Below are 22,177 nucleotides of genomic sequence, written 5' to 3'. Positions count from 1 at the left end.
CATAGAATGAGGACCGGATGGCATCAGCAAGCATTGGCTGCTGTTGCTGCTGTCGTATCACTTCACACTACGCGGACATAATAGGATGGGTGCCTCTAACATGCCATGAATCGGATCTCTGTATAAATTCAGCAACGTGAATGGAACCAAATGGATCGATTCAGTAAAATAAATCGAATATCCCATAACTACTCTGGAGTACTGGTGACATGTAGGTTGGTCCAATGAGTCACTGTTCCAGTTGTTTCGAGCCGATGGTAGGATTCGTTTATGGCGTAGACCCCATGAAGCCATGGACCGCAGTTGTCAAAAAGCACCATACAAGCTGGTGGTTGCTCCGTAATGCTGCTGGATCCGCTTAATCACCTGAACAAGTCGTTGACCAGTGGTGTTGCGCTGAACTGCTTGGTTACCTCTTTCAGCCCTTCATGGGCATCACGTACTCCTACAACGATGAGATATTCCATCAGGATAATGCACCATATCATCGGGCCCAAGTTATCCACAATTGGTTCATGGAACATTCTGAAGAGTTTTAACTACTGCTTTAGCCATGTCATTCGCCTGATATGAACCCTGTCAAGGATTTATGGGACGTGGTGACGAAGTGCATTTACACCCGAGACCCTGCAGCTGCAAACAGCAGGAAGGTGTGGGTAGCTATCCAAACGGAATGGGTGAAAATCTCTTCATAGATGTTTTTCTCACTTATGGAATCGATGCCACGACTAGTTGCAGAACGTGAACGAGCTAGAGTAGTGCCTACACGATAATAAACCCTACCCCATGACTTTTGGCATGTCAGTGAATATAATTGAATTGTTCGGCTCCTGGGTTGAATTGTTCGCGTAGTGGCCTTCGGTTCGATTCCCACTGCTGCTTAGTCCTCTAGCTCAGGAACTGGGTATTTTTATTAACTTAACACACCTCCATTTACATATAGCACATCACACTACCAGCTACCACAAAAACACACAATAGGGAACACATCTCTCCACTTAGGATTGGCGTCAAGAAGGTCATCAGGCTGTAAAATAGACCACGTGAGTGTCGACTCTAGGTAATTTGGAAAAACGTCAGGAAATGAAAAAAGATTTATTTGAATTATGCAGTCTATATATAGCCGAGCGGAGTGGTTGCGGGTGTCAACGTGCTACCACTATGGAGCCAAGGTCTGCATTCGGGAGACGTGGGTTCGTACCTCACTGAGAATGTTTTTCAGTGATTTCCAATCTTGGCTTCTAGGCTAATTCCAGGACAGTTCCAATTCATAGGCCACAACCGATTCCTCCCACCTCCTTACTCAAATTCATTCACATAATTCATTTCGTCTTCATTATCTCCTCAACTGTGGTTGGTATAAAAACATAAAACATGCCATATGAATTCATCTTATCTCCGACTTCGTATCAAGAAACGGGACTACGTTGTAGACAAATAACAGCGATGCATTTTTAAATATGATTTACCCAACCTAGCAATTACTTGCACTAACTTCATTCACTGATTATGGAAATAATGGCACTCAACCTCATATACTCAGTGCGAGCGTGCGAAATTTTTCCCTAGTGTGTTTTATGTGCGAGTTTCTCCATGTATGCGGGTACTTAGCAGGTTCTACGGTTGGGAATAATTACTTAGTGTGAATGATTTTACAAAATCAGATAATATAACGCATATAATAGCACACACAGGTATAACCCCCGATCTCCATGGCACAACAGCCCCGAATGTCCATGGCCTACCAAGCGACCGTTGCTCAGCCCGAAGGCCTGCAGATTATGAGGTGTCGTATGGACTGGACGACGAATCCTTTCGGCTGTTATTCTTGGCTTTCTAGACCGGGGAGGCTATCTCACAGCCAGATAGCCCCTCAGTTGTAACCACATAGGCTGAGTGGACCTCGACACATGGATATAGTTCAGATATTTTAACTGTGGCCGTTTATTTCTCCTAACATACTCTTCTTGCACTCCTAAAAGATATACACCTTCTTATTGTCCTAATGATTCCTTACAAGCTAATTTCAGGATTCGTAGCATTGTGGGTCATTGAATTTCTGATCACTTTTGAGAATGGTAATATCGCGGTAGGAAACAATATAATTTTAAATTCTTTCGCTGTAGAATGCCATCGATGCGCCTGGATAAACCGCTATGTGACAATGCTGTGGCAGAAATACTGACCCGCTGCGCATATATCATCATCTTTGAATATACTCGCACAATATTGAATCTTAAATGGCAGAATTTTACCGCCCAAAGTTCTAAGTTGAAATATCTCACACAGTGGTTTTTCCAAGTGCAACGATGATATACTAAATATGATAGTTTGCTAACTTGCTTAAGATGACATCAGACTTTCTACGGAACGTTGCAATCTAACTTATTAATGGATACTACGACAGTTAATAATTTGGTGGTCTGACGCCTGCAGTGTGGGCAACGTAGTGTACACTTATGTACTGCAGTCAGTAAGTTCGTGGACCAGTGCCTACAGTGCAGGCAACACTTCATTCAATTGCGTACTACTCTACAGTCGATCAGTTCTTGGACTGACACCTACAGTTCAAGCACCACCTAGTCTTTTGACGTGATTTTTCGCGATGACTTTCCGTCGTGGTGATACGGCCAATTTCGCCTTCATCATATCAAACTTTTCCCTAGCGGATTTGCCTTGTTTTGGCAGACTTGGAATTTACCCATTGCTCAAACTGGGGCATTCTCAAGTTCCGTCGCTTACACTGAACCACCCTTCATAACGGAGACCACATTTCTGCTTACAATGTATGTACGCAACTACGTTCTGCTGGGTTTAGCTAAGAGCTGTCATGGCACTATCCGGTGGTGTAACAAATCCGCTATCGTGCACCACAGGTGCACTAGGTGGCCAGTCTACGAATTTAATGACTGTATGAATATGGACTTTAATGAACATCAAATCAATATTTATGTATACGAGCTCTCTCGCTTGCCCACATGCTTCCATTTCCAGCTCTTAATATCATCCACGTTGCCCGACTCAGGTTGGTCTATTATTTCCTTTTTATATTTTCACTGCTGTCCTCTCTAAGTGAACGCCTTCGTGGATCAAGCGGCAGCGCGCCGGCCTCTCACCGCTGGATGCCGTGGTTCAAATTCCGCTCACTCCATGTGAGATTTGTGCTGGACAAAACGGAGGCAGGACAAGTTTTCTCCGGGTACTCCGATTTTCCATCTTTCATTCCAGCAACACTCTCCATTACCGGGCGAGTTGGCCGTGCGGGTAGGGGCGTTCAGCTGTGAGCTCGCATCCGGGAGATAGTGGGTTCGAACCCTACTGTCGCCAGCCCTGAAGATGGTTTTCCGTGGTTTCCCATTTTCACACCAGGAAAATGCTGGGGCTGTACCTTAGTTAAGGCCACGGCCGATTCCTAACCATTCTTAGGCCTTTCCTATCCCACCGTCACCATAAGACCTATCTGTGTCGGTGCGACGTAAAGCAAATAGCAAACAGAAAAGACAAACCACTCTCCATTAACATTTCATCTGTTAGTCATTTATAATTGCCCCAGAGGAGTGAGACAGGCTTCGGCAGCCGCCACATTTCCTATCCTCGCCGCTAGATGGGGGCTTCATTCATTCCATTCCCGACCCAGTCAGATGACTGGAAAACAGGCTAAAGTTTTTTATTTTTTCCTCTCGAAGTATGTGTCTTTATTGCTCAGAAACTTCTCCAGAAACTCTACAGACTCTAACAAGACGACAAGGTCATCGTCAAATCTTGGAGTTTAAGGTGACTGTACTTGAACTGTGATTTCTTACCAAAACTTCAGTTTTCCTCATGCCTGTGCATACTAAATTTCCAGTCAATATCTCCAAGCACTTCAGTTGTTATGTCAGCCAGCACACAAAGACTGCACACAGACATTGAACTGAATGCAGTGAAACAGGAAGATGTTAACGATGTCTGTTATCTTGGCAGTGCGGTGACAAGATACTTTCAGTCCTCTGCTGGCATGCTTCGAAAAGGTGCTCAGTTTTACCACCAAATCAGGAATCTCCTGTGGGACAACGAAATTACTATGATATCCAGAACACAGGCCTACTACTCACAAATAATAACATACAGTCTTGAAACTTGCTCCATTAGCAGCAGCGATAATAACAGGAACAGGCCCCCGGCTGCAGAAATGAAGTACCTGGGGACAACGCTCCAGAAAACAGGAGAAGATCCGTAATACAAATTATACGCCAATAAATCTATGAAGCAGCCTCTCTGTGAAATCGCAGTTACATCAAAGTTAAAATGGCTTGGACATGTAAAAGAGAATGGACTCTAACCGGGTAGCAAGAGAATGGCTTGAGAATATCTGGAAGGCAAGAGATCTAGAAACCGATCAAGAAAAAAGACCGATTTCTCAAATATATCAAGACCCGGAAGGGAAAGTAGTGGATTGGTACATACTCCAAGATGATCAAATGTACCTAATTCGATAGAAATGCAGAGTGCTCTTAATTATTTATTTTTAATATTTTAATTTTTATTTTTTATTTTTATTTGTTTATTTTTTATTTTTTATGTTTTATTTTTATTTTGTATCTTTTTATTTTTTATTTTTTATTTTTTTATCAAGAAAAAAGACAGATTTCTCAAATATATCAAGACCTGGAAGGGAAAGTAGTGGATTAGTACATACTCCAAGATGATCAAATGTACCTAATCCGATAGAAATGCAGAGTGCTTTTAATTTTTTTATTCTTTATTTTTTATTTTTTTATTTTTTATTTTTATTTTTTATCAAGAAAAGAAGACAGATTTCTCAAATATATCAAGACCTGGAAGGGAAAGTAGTGGATTAGTACATACTCCAAGATGATCAAATGTACCTAATTCGATAGAAATGCAGAGTGCTCTTAATGTTTTATTTTTTATTTGTAATATTTTAATTTTTATTGTTTATTTTTTATTTTTATTTTTTATTTTGTATCTTTTTATTTTTTATTTTTTTATCAAGAAAAAAGACAGATTTCTCAAATATATCAAGACCTGGAAGGGAAAGTAGTGGATTAGTACATACTCCAAGATGATCAAATGTACCTAATTCGATAGAAATGCAGAGTGCTTTTAATTTTTTTATTCTTTATTTTTTATTTTTTTATTTTTTATTTTTATTTTTTATTTTTTATCAAGAAAAAAGACAGATTTCTCAAATATATCAAGACCTGGAAGGGAAAGTAGTGGATTAGTACATACTCCAAGATGATCAAATGTACCTAATTCGATAGAAATGCAGTGCGCTCTTAAATGTTTTTATTTTTTATTTTTTGTTTTTTAATTCTTAATTTTTTATATTTTTTAAATTTTTATTTTTTATTTTTTATTTTTTTATCAAGAAAAAGATAGATTTCTCAAATGTATCAAGACCTGGAAGGGAACGTAGTGGATTGGTACATACTCCAAGATGATCAAATGTGCCTAATTCGATAGGAATGCAGAGTGATCTTAAATCGCAATTGGAGACAGTTAAATTGTGTTGCTGTTGATGCTGATGATGATAATGAGAAATTAGTGGTTGTACTCTGGTGGAGTCTTGGTTAGTTCTTCTAAAATATTTGGTTTACGATAGCAGGTTGCCTGGTAAATCACCCGCTGGATGGGCAGCTCGATCAAGAGCTAGTAATTGCTGCTTGAGGTGGGGAAGTGACACACAGTGACAAGCCAGCCCCTCCCTCCCCACCTCCTCTAGTAGCTGCGTTATGCCGCGGGTGTGTTAGGGTATTGCCGCTCAATTCAAAACCTGTCGGATTGTAAAGGGCATAAGCTGCTAGAGGCCATTATCGGCGGCTGCGTCAACTGTTTTGACAGCTTCTGCGTGTTTGAACATCTCCTACAAGGGAACCTGTTTATTGCGTTCCTCACACTAGAAGACTCCAGCCAGGCAATTACTATACTCCATACAACATCCACCGAATTCTTTACTGTCCATCGATGCTGTTTTATTATACTGTAGTAAACTGTCTAACATGCCCTGAGTACCCGGTATAAGGTTTACTCGAGAATGAGAATATATCACACGGTGAAGACTTTCAGAGATGTTAGTCATGGTATTTAGTGAATCCCTGCGTAAACGGACACCGAAAAATAAAATTGTTACCGTGTTTTCGTGGATCACAGAGTGGTGAAAGAAGATGTGGGCTTGAATGGGTCTAATTACAATATCAAGAATTGAATAGAAACTTTAAATAAAGGTTCTATTTCTTTTAGAATATCAAACTTAACAAATTTCTTCACTGAGTGAACAATAACAATGAAATATCAGGTACAATGCCAATTCACTTACACGGGTAGAACACCCCAGAATAGAGAATTTAACAATTTTGGACCTTGAGCCCTCAATTTACACGTTTAAAATTTCAAAAGACAGAAATTTCCCGCATTCCAGAGGCACACCTCAATATTACCGAAAGTTAGGAAAGAGCTTACATGCTCTCGATTTCTTACAGCCTACTCAAGGCAACATTACATCAAAATCTTATAATCTCTGGCCTCTCAAGGCACGATTCACAAAATTTATTTTACACAGGGTATCTATTACCCAACCTACTGGGCCTTTGAGGAAAAAGAACAGGTTAAATGACTGGCCCGAACACAAACTGAATGGAGGCGTACACTTGCGCTCCTAGAAAATGAAATATTAAAAACCTAACAGGGCTCTCGGCCCGATGAAACAGGGGCTAGTCCCAAGCTAATGAGGTGACTCGAATGAAAATAAATTAATACATTACAGGAAAGAAAACAGTTATGAAATCGTAGTCACCTCAAACCAAGATGAAGGTGAGCTCGAGAGGGTAACTCACTCTCTATCCTCGATTTAAGTTAAAGACTTTATGAAATTTTACATGAAAAGGAAGAAGTTTACATTAAAACGGTTACATAGTTAGAAATTCGGATCTTCCCCTTGAATAAATTTGCGGAGGCAGCAAGAAAGATAGATTTAGGTGGCCGTTACCTGGCTGTTGTTCTGCATGCCGAAGAATGAGGCGTCCCGCCTCCTGCCTTAACACACACACTCAGAAAGACGACGATCAATGAGACAAGGTAGCCAGAAAAGCCGCAGTTTATATACCCGGAGGGAAGGTTAGAGAGGATTCTGGACTAATCCGGATACACCCTCTCAATTTTATTGGTCAATTCAAACTTTGCACCCAACAAACCAAGAAGAAGCCTGTGATAGCCTGAAAAACAATTACAGACAAAAATTATTGGCCAGATTCAAAACTGGCGGAATGAGAAAGAAGTGTTGCAACCCTTGAAATATATCAGAAAAACCAATGAAAGTTAATTTGCTAAAGAAAACCCACGAACACAACATTTCTTTCAATAACAACTTCCTTTACTTTGCACCAGAGTGCATGACCATAGTTTTTTGGTCGTGACATCTGTGGAAAAGTGTCCAAACTTCTTGATGTAAACAAACACACAGCAAATAAAACCAGTCAGTTTAGGTAACTTCACAATAACACCATTACTCAATCCGTCAGTAGTGGCATTTTCTGATTATAGTCTCAACTTTATGTAGTAGCAGTTGCACATTTGTTGGATAGATAGAGTTCATTAAGGCGTTTCTTTTGCATGTGCGGGGTTGAGTTGTACCTTCCGGTACAAAAAACAAGAAAAATTCATGCAAATGAATTCTCGTAAGAACCGTGAATAAACAAATGCAAGAGGGCTTTTAACACTGCCTTGGGTCGGAGGCTCTTGTAGAGAATGTTTCAAGTTTATACCAAGGGGTCAACGTGAAAAATATCTAAAACTGGGCACTCACGGAGGAAGTGTAATTACTAAAGCGTGTTACACTTCGTGACGAGGCTGCGAAGAGGCAGCATTTCCCAGGCGAAGGCACTGGACCATCTCTCGCGCGTGAGGCTATTCTGGAATATGGAACTGCTAAATGAGACTCCTGCCGAATAGGGCTCATCAATGAACTAGAGATGGCGCAGCGGAAGTCTGCAAAGTGTGTGCTTAATGATTCAAATGCTAGTAGAGGAAAGGAGTACGATTATGTGCCAAGTACAGTGCCTATATGAATAAGCCAGCTCGGGAGAGTTGATCAGTCGAGTAGCAAAGCTCTGTTACATAAGCAGCGCTGATCATTCACGTAAAGTAAAAGGAAGACTGTGGAAAACAAAATATGGAACATATTCGTTTGTGCATCGGGAAACTGACAACTGGAAACTAGAGGCTTTTCTCAAAATATGTTAGATGCTTCTATCGGGCTGAGTAGCTCGGACGGTAGTGCGCTGGTCCCCTGAGTCGAAGTTGACAAGTTCAATCTTGGCTCAGTTTCGTAGTACATGGGGGTGCTCAAATACGTCAACCTCGTGTCGTCACGTAAAATAACTTCTTGGGAACAAACTTCCCTCACTGCGGTGTCTCCGAAAGTCGCAAAGGTACTGTAGTTATTTGGCCGCAAAACTAATGACCTCATTATTATTATTATTATTATTATTATTATTATTATTATTATTATTATTATTATTATTATTTCGTTATGCCCATTCATAGAGCGCGTTGGAACGTGTGCACTGGCTTGATGACTTTCGCCTTCCTATTCTTCATGAACTCACTGTGTTCTGTTTTTCGTTCTTCTGACCACTTTGTACCAGTTCTGCTGCTAGTTTTAACCAGAAATGTGTGTTTATTTACTGAGGTCCTGGAGATTTAGCGATTTTTCACGATGTCTTCCCTAATATTCAATTCATTCAGGTCCCTTCTTGTTTCCTCCAACCGATTTATTCTTCTGTTGTGGAAATTAATTACATTGAATAACCTTTATGTGATTTCAAACGCTTCTTCCCTACAGTATTGATGAAACTATCTGTGTAATTATAGAGGTCTGCAGTTCGCCTTTATTATTATTGTCATGTCGGCCACCTATGAGGCACGTTAATACAAATGTTTTCTTCCTCGATCTTTAATATTTACCCAATAACGTCTCATTCGTTCCCGATATTATTGCTTCTTTTCTTCAATCCACCTTTTGCCTGTTTTAAGCTTAGGTATTTCTTGGAAACTCTGGTGTTCTTTGACGTTCACCTTAAGGTGGTTACGCTCCCGGACGCCGTCACACGTAATCCCCACTTCCTTGCAGGCCTCTTTTCACCTCCGTGAACCAGGATCCTATGGTTTTCTTTCCCAGAATGTAGGTAAAGATCTTGCTTGTCAATCTCATTGGGCTCAATTGTGCTATGTGACTATAAAGTGCAATTCTTCTTTTCCACATCACGACAGTTATTTTTTCCCACGTGGATGTACAGTTCGTGGTTATGCCTTCGTCTATATTCGGCGTTTCCATTTACTGGACCCAAGATTTTTCTCCGAATTTTCCTTTCTTTGACTTCCTTCCAGGAGACCTCTTCTTTACATTGCAAGGCACTCTGCAGTGTATAAGGCTTCCGGTTGGATGACAGTGCAATAATGTCTAAGATTATTATTATTATTATTAGCATATACAGGGTGGACAAAATAAAACTGGCCCGGAAAATATTTACAATATTTACAATAGGACGGACGTGGGATCGACCCTTGTTAATGAACATCACAGATAATGCTGGAAATGGCCACCGTTAACGTCGATGCAGAATATCTTCCAATTGCAATATATTTGCTAATAACAATAATAATAGTAATAACAGTGATAAAAACAATCGTATGGCCTCGGCTACAATGTGAAGCCATTATGCTTTGACGTCATCTCAGCTACGTATAAAAAACCAAACCAAACCAAACCAAACCCCATGGCACTGCAGCCCTTGAAGGGCTTTGGTCTACCAAGCGACCACTGCTCAGCCCGAAGCCCTGCAGATTACGAGGTGTCATGTGGTCAGCACGGCGAATCCGCTCAGCCGTTATTCTTGGCTTTCTAGACCGGGGCCGCTATCTCACCGTCAGATAGCTCGTCAATTCTAATCACGTAGGCTGAGTGGATCTCGAACCAGCCCTCAGGTCCAGGTAAAAAACCCTGGCCTGGCCGGGAATAGAACCCGGGACCTCCGGGTAAGAGGCAGACACGCTACCCCTACACCACGCGGCCGGCCTCGGCTACGTATAGGCGAAATAATCCAGATTAATGGACTCGATAAGGAAATAAACACATCACGAACAAAAAGACTGGAACTAACATTCAGACTGAAGAATCTCTCAAGGAAAACTGAAATCAAACACTGCAACACAGTAAACCAGAGAGTCTGTGTGCTACAGGATGAAAACTAGTAAATGAGAAGAGATGGAGAAAAAAAGGAGAGGAAAATATTGAGGAAAATTTGGGACCCTACAAAACGGAGGAAGGAGAGTTCAGACATAGGAGGACCGGGCGAGTTGGCCGTGCGCGTAGAGGCGCGCGGCTGTGAGCTTGCATCCGGGAGATAGTAGGTTCGAATCCCACTATCGGCAGCCCTGAAAATGGTTTTCCGTGGTTTCCCATTTTCACACCAGGCAAATGCTGGGGCTGTACCTTAATTAAGGCCACGGCTGCTTCCTTCCAACTCCTAGGCCTTTCCTATCCCATCGTCGCCATAAGACCTATCTGTGTCGGTGCGACGTAAAGCCCCTAGCAAAAAAAAAGACATAGGAGGAATAAAGATCAGTATAATGACGAAGAATACGAAAAGATATCAGACACGGTCAGAAGGAGGGAAATTACATTTTTTAGTCACATAACGTGGATGGATAACAGCAAATTGACAAAGCGAGAGTTCCACCATATTTACAAGAGCAAGAACGGCAACCAGTGAATACACGGAGTAAAACGATATGGCAGAGATTGGAATAACAGAAGGTAAGGAAAAACAACTTTCAGAATATTGATAGAAAATGTCATGGGTTTACGGGAGAAGGAGAAGATGAATGGAAATAACATCTAGATAGAAGAAAGGAGGAAACAGCAAAGTGAAAGGATGAAGTACTATTGTTGGAAGTCGAGAAAAGAAGGGTCTAGTTGAATGCACAGGGTTACTTTCCGTGGTCCATACAAGATGGCTAAAATCGAAAAAAGATAATAATAATAATAATAATAATAATAATAATAATAATAATAATAATAATAATAATAATATATGTTGTAATTATTTCTGTTGTAAATATTTGTAGATATCTGTATAGTTTCATAATCAAGAGGGTGACTCCTCTTGGCTTTGGCCGAGTCAGCTCATTATGTTATCGGCACACGCCGAGCCTTCCTAAATGGATGTAATAATAATAATAATAGTAATAATAATAATAATAATAATACGGAGCGAGTTGTCCTTGCGGTTAGGGGTGCGCAGCTGTCAGCTTACATTTGGGAGATAGTGGATTCGAACGCCATTGTCGACAGCTCTGAAGATGGTTTTCCGTGGTTTCCCATTTTCACAGCAGGCAAATGCTGCGGTGCTGTACCTTAATTAAAACCACGGCTGCTTCCTTCCAACTCCTAGTCATTTACAATCCCATCGTCGCCATGAAATGAAAAAATGAAATGGCGTATGGCTTTTAGTGCCGGGAGTGTCCGGGGACATGTTCGGCTCGCCAGGTGCAGGTCTTTTGATTTGACTCCGATGGGCGACCTGCGCATCGTGATGAGGATGAAATGATGATGAAGACAAATCACACACCCAGCCCCCGTGCCAGCGAAATTAACCAATGATGGTTAAAATTCCCGACCCTGCCGGCAATCGAACCCGGGACCCCTGTGACCAAAGGCCAGCACTCTAACCATTTAGCCATGGAGCCGGACATCGTCGCCATAACACTTATCTGTATCGGTGCGACGTAAAGCGGATTGTAAGTAATAGGAAGAAGAAGACGGAGAAGAAGAGAAAGAAGAAGAAAAGAATGGGAGCTTTTCGTTTTATATCGCAATCTAAAGCATATTTTTCGGGGATAGCTCTTCTTGTGGGAGCGCAGCAGTAGGAGGCTAGGTCCAGCCGGTGGGCAGGCAGGCAGCTCGTGTATGTGTACGGCCGGCCAGCTCCTGCCCCCGGGACCTACTGTACTCTCCTGCGTGTGACCTCCTTCTGCCGTACCGCTCCTCATTTTCCAGTTATACTGAACAAGGTCTGTTCAGGCTGGCTAATAGGAAGACTTACTTCCACCATCCTGGAGGGCAGAACACGCGAATTTTGTGAAAAAGTTCTCACAGCCCGATCTCGTGTTCTTATTGTAGAAACTAAAATGTTAGTCGACTTTTATTCTGTCATACATTTCTCTCTCAGAGGGAAGAATCGTCAGGGCTCCAGAATTCTGAGCCAGAGGTGACAATTCAAGTGAACGAAATCAGCCACCACTTCACCCATCTGCAAGGAAGTGGAGTGTATAAATGGTAACACGTACAATCGAAGATAACCTCTTTCTTTTCTCGAGGGTTAAGCAAGTTCATGGTGGTGGTAGTGATTATTGTTAAAGAGGAAGTACAACTGAGCAACCATCTCATCTTAGCACTAAACCATAGTGTCCGGATACTTAGGTCGTAATAGGTTGGGATGCAAACTTTGTAAGCGGGTAACAAGTATAGTCTACCTTACACAACAGTTAAGTTATGAGTCTTGCATAAACATTAGGGGCACGCCTAGGGTGACCAACTGTTGAAGGAGGGAATGAGGAGTGACAAGGCCAGAAAAAAAAGGGGGGGGGGGGCATTCCACAATTTTGGGGAACAGCTACATTTTCAGCTGTAATTTTCAAACAACAAAAAATGTGTATTGCCAGTTCCCTCTTTTTTTACCAAGAGTACTCTTGCTAAAGTAATAACATAGACGAATATATTTATTTATTTATTTATTTATTTATTTATTTATTTATTTATTGATTTATTTATTTGTTAGTGCCTTTTTACAGTGGCGAAGTGAGCTTGCATCCGGGAGATAGTGGGTTCGAACCACCACTGCCGGCAGCCCTGAAGATGGATTTCCGTTGTTTCCCATTTTCACACCAGGCAAATGCTGGGACTGTACCTTAATTAAGGCCACGGCCACTTCCTTCCCACTCTTTCTTCCTTGTCTTCTCTTATCTTCGCCTTTATTTCTGTTAGATCTCTGGTTATGCTTTCCTTCATCTCGTTGATTTGTTGGAACTGTGCTTCGAACATTTCTTTGGTCTGGTCAGCCTGAGAAGCATCGCGAACAACTTCCTTGATTTTCTCGATGTCCTCCCATGTCAATGGGCCTGGGTTCATCTCGACGCCTCCGATGACTAATAGAGTAGCCACTATAGCTGCCGCCATCAACAGTTCTGTCAGTCCTATTTCTTTATTAAATCCTGATTTACAGTCCGTCTTGATCCACTTGACCCGGTTGTGCCATCGCCCTATCACACTCCTATACTGCTGCACTGTTACGCCCATATTGCTTTTCCTGCACTTCCGCACCGTTACCACGCACGTCTGCTCCCTAGCTCAGCTCAGCAAAGACTGTCCTTCCCACTCCTAGGCCTTTCTTCTCCTATCGTCGCCATAAGACCTATCTGTGTCAGTGCAACCTAAAACAAACTGTAAAAAAAAGTGCCGAAGTTAGGACCCGAGGACCTCTCTTACACTTAACCACATAGGCCTACTAAGTAAAATTTTAAACTACATAAATTAATAGAATTAAATTAAAAATGTTCTTTGAAGTGTTGCTTTACGTCGCACCGACACAGATAGGTCTTATGGCGACGAAGGGACAGGAAAGGGCTAGGAGTGGGAAGGAAGCAAGTTCTGAAATAATAAAATATATACTGAACGTCTTCTTGCAAAGTTTATAAAACGCCTTGTGTACGTTACTTCGATCAGGAAATAAATATATATTATATTCACATACGCGTTTATTTTTCCCTTTTGCCTTTTCGAGTTTAAATGATGGCTTTCTTTTTTGTGGCGAAGTGGAAGTACAGTCATCACTATTCGACGCCTAATCCTTTTCAAATATCACAAAAACCAGTTAATATGACAGGTCTATGTCACAGAGTGGCTGTACTCTACACCACGGACTAACGGTAACTCGGAAGTCGGAAGATACATCTGGAACGCTTCTCCTACTTCTTTGCTATTTCATTGATCATACTGCTGGCAACGGTTACGTTATGTTTACTTGAAGATAGATGTCAGGACAGTTGCGTATTGTGAAAATTCGAACCGATGACAATAACTCGAAAATTCGTTCAGATAGGAAACGAACCATTTGCGGGGCAAATTACGTCCCACGTGGGGCATGTATAAAATACCTTAAAATGCGGGAGGGTTGCTCACTCTAGATACGCCCAATCAGAACCCCCAGAATTGATGTTACTCTCGTTACATTACAGAAGAGTGGGCTATTTTTACTACACCTCCTAATAACCAAATTAGCTTGCGTTCTAACCTATTATTGCACAAAATTCCAGGGTCTATAGTAAGCAGAGAAATAATAGAAGAATTCCGATCTTTCGATGAATGAAAATATCGGCAAAGCAAAGGGATGGCCATGAATAGATTGAGAATGAAAGACTCCCTTGACCTCGCAAATCTAATAAAAGAGCTCACCAAGGGAGCTCCGATAAGAAAGATGTATCCCTACTTTTGTTCGAATAAATTACAAACACAGAGTGTGAATAAAATTTGACTCTCCATCATAAAAACTGTCCATCTCTTCCAGGGTTTCATAAAACTGTTCCCGGAGTGAAAAGTGAAGTAACTCTACAATGTAGACTTTCAACTACGTGGATATATATTAATTTTTTAGAGATTCCTTTCACGATGAGTAGGCCTGGCACAGGTGGTCGTCAACCTAAGCTGGCAAGTTGGCATTGTCTGGAGGTTATCCGTAGAAAACGTCTCTTACAACTGGCAGTTGGTACCGTGGATGTATTCCATCGCCCCCACTCGCAGGGGTAAGCAAGCTCGTGGATTGCTGAAAGAAGTGTATCAAAAGCAAGGAGATTATTTATAACGATACTATAATGTTTTAATATTAACTTAAATTATAAAAAGTAGAATCAAATTTAATAAACTTTAATTAAATTGTTTCCGAAATGAGAAGTCATGAAACTCTACATTATGGTAATTTCATTACGTGGATTAACATCAATTTTGTAGAGATTCTTTTCCTAGTCTTCTGTTACAACTTAAATGTTTATTGCTTTAGAAATGTATTATTATAAATCACAAACAGTCGTATCAGTCGTAATCCATTTAATCCAAAACCTGTTTTCTATTCTAAGACCCATCATCAGTGTTAAAATTATTTACAACATTTAAGCCCACATGAGTGTGTGGTCAAAATATTTTTTAAATGTATTAAAATAGTGTGCTGATACGACTGTTTGTGATTAATAATAATAAATACTATCATCAGCACTGTTTACTAATATGGATTTAATATTTTATAAAGCTAATAATTATAATTTCGTGTGGCTATTTCTAGCCGGGTGCAGCCCTTGTAAGGCAGACCCCCCGATGAGTGTGGGTGGCACCTGCCATGTGTAGGTAACTGTGTGTTATTGTGGTGGAGGACAGTGTTATGTGTGGTGTGTGAGTTGCAGCGATGTTGGGGGACAGCACAAACACCCAGTCCTCAAGCCAAGGGAATTCAAAGGTTGAAATCTCCGACCTGGCCGGGAATCGAACCCGGGTCTCTCTGAACCAAAGAGCACTGCGCTGACCATTCAGCCAAGGAGCCGGACTTATATAATGATTATAATTTGCTTTAGAAAATCAAATGACCAACAGTTGGTGAAATGAAGTAACTCACTGATCGCACCTGCTGGTGATTGGAGGTGACTGTCATTTTAGACCAAGTTACTTTGTATCCCAGACAGATTAAGATATGGTCAAGTGATGAAGGACCGAGCGAGTTGGCCGTGTGGTTAGGGGTGCGCAGCTGTGAGCTTGCATTCGGGAGATAGTAGGTTCGAACCCCACTGTCGGCAGCTCTGAAGATGGTTTTCCGTTGTTTCGCATTTGTACACCAGGCTGAACCTTAATTAAGGCCACGGCCGCTTCCTTCCCACTCCCACCTGTTTCGTCTCCCATCATCGCCATAAGACCTATCTGACATAAAGCAGATTGTAAGAAAGGAAGTGAGAAATGGAGTCTCATAATGCGGGATAGAGGGTTGATTCCGACTGAAATACATGTCAAGTGAGAAAATACACAATTTAGTTTCATTTAAATATAATTCGTACTAAGTGTGAATAATGTGAATGAAGAATATTTTTTCGCTTTTATTAGAAATAATCACGTTATATTTATTTTTAAACATCTTGCTCATGAAGGAATTCGTTATAGTAACTACGAAAGTGCAGAAGACAGGGTGCTGTTAGCGAGCTAGAAAAGCTTCCGCGCAAATATAGTACTGCCCTAGCTGCACAATATTTCCTCGTGAATGCTTGAAGGAAATATCTAAAACAGGCACATTTGTAGGAAGTGGAGATCCGAATTTTATCAGTTTTGTGTTACAACACTGATAGCACTACGCTGAGCTTTGCACAACGTGTTTCAGATACATACAGCTCAGTAAGATGGGTGGCCTAAAGTAAGAGGTGCTTCAAGGAATTAGATTCTCAGTCCAAATTCAAGATTGTCGGTAACCACTCTGCTTTACCTGTATAGCGGGACGGTCTACTCTTACTTGATGCAGGTTCATATTAGAAAAAAAGTGTTTTTGTTCGACTCGCTAGATGGGCCATATAATTATTAAATGTACTATTGAACGGTGGACCATACTACATACTACATTAATTTAATAATTATATTGTACTTACAGTTCAATACAGATCAGAACCATGAAGTTTATAACCTATGATCGCTAGATGGGGGTTAAAGTACTGCGCATGAGAGAGAGAGAGAGAGTGGGAGGGAGGTAGGGAGGGAGGGAGAGACCGATAACCTCCAATCCCACACTCAACTCCAAAATACACTGATTTTTACCCATCTTATTATTCCCAAAAATCTCCTTTAATCCATCTGGCGAGAGAGAGGGCGTCATCGCGATGCGATACACGAGAGAAGGGGGTGTGTTGACCTTATGACTTCGTTCACAGTAGAGATTCGGGCATAAAAGATGACAGGATCACGAACTATGTCATGCAGCCCTCCTTGTCAATAACGGTAGAAGCAGGGAATATTTGTCCATTTATTTTTTCGGATAGCTGTGAGCTACACTGTCCAATTCCCTTTACGACTGCCTATTTTGATATGGAACGTATCGGACCTCACTCCACTGAACCATCAAAAGGATAAATATATAATTTACATAGGTAGAAGACTAAGAATTTCCGAGTTGTAAGATGAGATAGAAGGCAGTACAACTTCCCAAGGCGGATAAATGTAACATATAGCAATGAAGTATGAAAATTTTGAGGGGTATATTACAATGTCTTGGTTAGGATGAAACTGGGGCCTCACGCTACTTCAAAGCCTTCCATATTGTTTAACATTATTAAAATAATGGGATAATTTTTAAAGATTTTGATTTATAATAAGAGTAACACAAATGTGGGATTTTAAACCCACAAATCAACATTCACTTTAAAGGTGGTTGTTAGTTTAAAGATGCTCGATGTAAGTTGGTTTAAAATTCAAACATGTCTAAACATGAAGCGGGATGCATTAAGCCGGTCATGACTCAAATCTGTAAATGAAATTCAATCTTATTAACTTAAGGTCATGCTGAAGCATGACGCACTACAGTATATAACATTTTGTACTCTCTGGAAATATTCAAGAAATCAGCACCGTCCGTATATTATAGTTTCTTTCCAACAGGCAGTTCATTTTACGTACATGGATGCTTTCATGTATCGCTCTATACGCACGCGCTGACTTGGTACTGGATTGATTCATGAATGGGCTGTGATGGAATTCTTTCTCGTATCTTTTGATGAACTGGCATGCAGGAATTCCTTCTTCCTCTATTGAACTGGAGTAACACAATAAATAAATACGTTCATTAATTAGTTAATTAAATAATATTCACTTTTACATAAATAATAAACTATTCTTTATCTTCACTGGATAAAAATTGTAAACAATGTCGGAGTCACTTTCCATAATTAACCTCAATAACCTGAAATGCAATGCATGGGAGGAACAAGCAAATGTAAGAAGGCAATGATTCAGATTTTCGGCGCATGTCACTGAAGTGTACGACTCAGTACATGCTTGAAACCGTGTTAATTGGAAAGTCGGACTTCAGTAAAAGGACGATACATGCAAACTATGTTGCCTGTGATTGAAAGCATGATCAGAGATGCCATGTACTAGTATAGTTCTCTCAAATGTTAAACAGTACACCTCCCCCCACCCCAGACAGTAACCAGATTTATGACTGTCTATACTCTCCTGTGTCGTGACCACTAGCATGCTTGCTTTGTCAGTGGCAGTTCACGTGGAATACTTCAAAAGCGTACCGGTCCTGGAGCCGACTTTCTTGCCAGGTCTCCAGTGTTGCACAGCTGCGCGCAGTTCCGTCCAGTCTCGCTGCTCGCTCTCAGAGGTTAAGTATTAAAAACTGAGAGTTTGCAACGCTGTGTCTCGAGTTGGGGAAATCCTGGCGCTCCGCAGACAAGGAATGTAAACACAGCCAGCTAGCTAGGCTTAAAAAGCGTGCCGGTCGTTAACGAGGAAATTGCAAGAACTATACAGGTAATGTCTTAGAAAGAACCAATCCAGACGCCGTCAACATAGATAAAAGTGAAAATGTTGCAGCAGAGGGAAATATGATCACGTTGAATGAGTATTTTGAATATTTTTAAAAATTTGTTATTCTTTATAAACCACATCTTTTGAATAAGTTTACTCGGTGGCTAAAGTACTAGAGTACGTATTGCACAGTAAAATGTTTGCATTTCTCAGATCACTCGTTACAGTAAACCACACGGTTTTCTTCCTCTACGAACTACGGTTACAAATTTAGTTAATCTAACTCTAGAAGTTTCCAAAGAACTATACGAATGGGGTCAAATGGACATAATATTCACCGATTTTGGAAAGTCTTTTGGCAAAATTTATCACGATATACTTTTATATAAATTATCTTTTTAGGATTTTCCAGCCCGTTACTTCAGTTTTATAGCACTTACTTCAATGACAGGAAACAGTACGTAACTTAACAACGATTATTTTCTCGTGAATGCATTGTTAATTCTGGAATTCCACAGGGTTCAACCCTGGAGCCGTTACTGTTTTCGATTTTTATAAGTGATCTACATGAAAGGATTAAGTGCTCCAATAACCTACTATATGTCGATGATTTCAAAATATTTAAGCCAGTTCACTCGATTACGGACTGTTCTCAGCTCCAATATCAGGTAGACAAAGTAATGAAATGGATCTCAGGAAATATGGCTCATTTTAATGTATCCAAGTGCATTTTGACCGTAATAAAAATCCTGTCAAATATTCGTACAAATTAGGAATGGAATCACTACAACCAGTAAAAGAGTAATGTTTGACCGTGAGTTATCCTTCACCCCACACAAACAAGATCGTTAGGGAAAATTACCGAATCCTAGGATTTCTAATCAATGTTCTTTCACGAAAATTAATACAAATATTCTTTTATGCTATGCTTTTGTACGGCAAAAATTCGAATATGGGAGCCATCTGGAATCAAAGCTGACAAATTCATATTAAAAGCTCGTAGAACAAGTTGATGAAAGCTTTCTGAGATTCCTGCGTCTTAGAACAACAAGCATGATACCGTATGGAGATTTACTGCTAAATTTCGATATGAAGGAATTGGAATATCGAAGGCATAAAATGTTTATACAATTTTCATACAAAATTTAAAAAAGCAATAATTGATAATCCGGTCTTACTATCACTCAACAGTATCAATATCAATTGCATCTAGATCAACCGTACCTCTGAAGAACCCTGTAGTAAGAACTGCATTACACAACCGTTCATGGCTGTACAGTGTGTACAGTAGAGCTGTTCGTAAAAAAAAAGAGAGAACCTAAATGTCAGTACCCCTCTCCACGAATTTATATTTAGTTTCTGAATTGCTTCAACACTTCATAGATAAACAGAAATGTTGCCCATCCCTAAAACTGAAAATTACGTTTTCTTGATTCCTTATGCCCAACTAAGGGGCGTGTTTGAACTTATTAGCACTGTTTTTTTCTTCTTCTCTTCCCAACATCTCTTCATCCTCTCCTGTAATCCTCTTTACGTTGTTCAGTATTTATTCGGGTGGGCTTTACCGAAAATTTGTGTGTGTAAATTAAGGTTTGAGTTTCATTCTATCTTGAATGGTTTCTCCATTAACGCCAATTTCATTGAGGTCTTCAGTGATTTCTTTTAGCCGATTATTGTGATTTTTCATTGATAAGGCTAAGTTTAAAATTTTATTTGTGAGCCTGTTATTATCCATTCTATATAAGTGACCATAAGAAATCGCCTTATCCTGATTGTATCTGTGATTTTTTTCTGTATCTTGATAGATTTCCTGTGATTTCTTTTTCATCCAAATTCAATTTTCGCATGTTGGTCCTTAAGATTTTTCCTAGGGATTATTCTTTCTTGTTTTTCGATCATCTTTGTTCGAAATTTGACACCAATTATAATAGTTTCAGATGCATAAAGTGCTTCTGTTTTAACTAGTGTTATAATGTCGTAATTTTGCCTTTATTGATATAGTTATTTTAATGTATTTGTTCCAAGTAATTTTGCATGTTCTTCAAAGTTTTGCAGTTATGTGTTAGCTTGCCGATTATTATTATTATTATTATTATTATTATTATTATTATTATTATTATTATTATTATTATTATTATTATTATTATTATTATTCTAAAGGGGGATAACTGCAATTTAAAAAATAGTTATGGCCACCTAGTGATTCATACTATCAATTTTCATCTAATAAGGTACAAAAGCCGTACCAGCATTCCAAATATCTTGATTTGTAATATACGTCCCGGGGTGTCTACAGGTGATCTCAGTAACTAAGCATACTGGGGGTAAGCATTAAATCCTTAGCCAACATGGTGGTACCTGCAGTAGATACAGCAAAATAGGCTTAGGACTGTACACTTTCTGCTTTTCTGGCGTAATAAGGCAACATTTACCGTCAAGTTTAATTAGTATTGTTGACGAGTTTATAAGTGGCAGTGAGTGTTAACTGTTAAAACAAGTCTACTTTTGTGAATATTTCGAATGACGTTCTTTACAATTCCTGGGAGTCTTTTCAGGTTTTTAAACAATATTAAAAAGTAACTTGAACTTCATGGCTACTGTTATTGCATAAAGGAACATAGGAGTTTATTTCAGAATGAGTAGGGGACAGAAGATTTTGATCTGGCTCTCTTGATGTCTAAAGTAACTTCTAATGAATAGGAATCGCAAGTTAAGAATGCACCTCATGAAAACTTGCACCCAAAAGTAAATTGAGTATTGGGTGATTTAAACTAGGATACAGAAGCAGAAGAAGAAAATTTTACGGAATTTTTTCAATGAAATACCAGCAGCCAGTACCACGGAAGTAGAAACTCTACTGGAGGTGGAAATTATCCCCACAGACAATACGGCAGATAAATCTGAAGATGTTGATCTGACAGATGTATCTGAAATACTGTGTGAAGTGACCAAAAAGGTAAAAAAAGAGGAAGAGACAAAAATGTGAGTACACCCTAGGTGGCAGGTTTCCTATCAACTGTTTACCTAGCATTTTCTTAAGTACTTGCAACGAACTTGGATCTGTATAGAAAATTTCCCTTGATAATTTTTTCCAGCCCCTTATTCCTCGTCCTATAAATGAATATTTGTCCCAATCTGTCCTCTTGAATTCCAATATTATCTTCATATTATGATGTTTCCTACATTTAAAAGCCCCACTCAAGCCTATTCTTCTACTTACGTCATTCCACGCCAACTCATCACTGACAGCTCGAAACATACCACATAGTGGAGCATCTCGTCTCCTTACTCCCAAGTCTGCCCAGCCCAAAGTTTGCAACATTTTAGTAACACTGCTCCTTTGTTGGAAATCACCCCAGAACAAATCGTGCTGCTTTCCTTTGAATTTTTACCACTTCTGGTATCAAGTAGTCCTGGTGAGGGAGCCATACTCTAACTGCGGTCTTACCACAGACTTATACGCCCTCTCCTTTACATCCTTACTACAACACTAAATAAATACCTTCATAACCATGTGAAGAAATCTGTAACCTTCTCGTTAATATGATTACCCAATGAAGATCA

Source organism: Anabrus simplex, chromosome 3 (genome assembly GCF_040414725.1).
Source record: "Anabrus simplex isolate iqAnaSimp1 chromosome 3, ASM4041472v1, whole genome shotgun sequence".
Classification (NCBI taxonomy): Eukaryota; Metazoa; Arthropoda; class Insecta; order Orthoptera; family Tettigoniidae; genus Anabrus; species Anabrus simplex.
The sequence above is the reverse complement of the archived record's forward strand: the minus strand, read 5'-3'. Positions refer to the sequence as shown.